Here is a 942-nt window from a genome sequence, read left to right as displayed (position 1 = left end):
GGCAGGCAACCCCTCTACCACTGAGCCACAGCCACCCCACACAGTTGTGTTTACATCCCAAATTATGCTTAGTTAGTTCAGCCTTTAGCTGACATAATACATGGTAACAAATTGTCTTCAGATGACCGTGTCACATGGACGACCGAGGGGGACCAGGCGTTTGTAAATCTTAAAAAGGCTTTTCAAAGCCCTCCAAACTTAGGTTTGCCAAACCCTAAACTTCCATTCACTCAGACAGTGGATGAATGTTTGGGCTGCATGACGTCTGTTCTCCTGCAGCCTCATGGTGACAGGCACTGGCCTGTGGCCTAGTTTTCCTCCATTAACATTGTAAGTACCACATGTAGTTTTTCTGATCCTATTGGAGCAACAATCTTCACATTTATCTGCAGCACAATATCTATGGTATCACACATGTCTGCTTGATATGTCTAATGTCACTGTTAAACATTTTACAGTACTTAACCCTGCTTCTCTTATGCCTTCACTAGGAAAGGGAAAGCCACATGACTGTTTGGCTGAGTTGCAACACACCTGTGCTCCGCGTCCAGATCTGATACGACACACCGTTGCCAAATTCAGATCTGGTTTTGTGTGTGGATGGGTCAGCCTTACGCTGCCCTGACACTGGCCAGGGACAGGTAGTGTTTGCTGTAGTATCTGACGCAGAAACCTTAATTGCTAAACCTCGTCCCAAACACTTCTCTACGCAGGCTGCTGAACTCATTGCTCTCACTGAAGCATGTAAAACTGGCTGAAGGTTCGTCTGTTACAACCTACACAGACTCCAGGTACGCCTTTTGGGGTTGTACATGATTTTGGGGCATTGTGGAAACACCGAAACTTCCTAAAGTCTTATGGTAAGTCCATTTTTCATTGCCAATTGATCAATGACCTTCTGACGGGCATCTTATTTCCATCTTAGCTAGGCATATACAAATG

Source organism: Etheostoma spectabile, chromosome 6 (genome assembly GCF_008692095.1).
Source record: "Etheostoma spectabile isolate EspeVRDwgs_2016 chromosome 6, UIUC_Espe_1.0, whole genome shotgun sequence".
Classification (NCBI taxonomy): domain Eukaryota; kingdom Metazoa; phylum Chordata; class Actinopteri; order Perciformes; family Percidae; genus Etheostoma; species Etheostoma spectabile.
Note: the sequence above shows the minus strand (reverse complement) of the source record.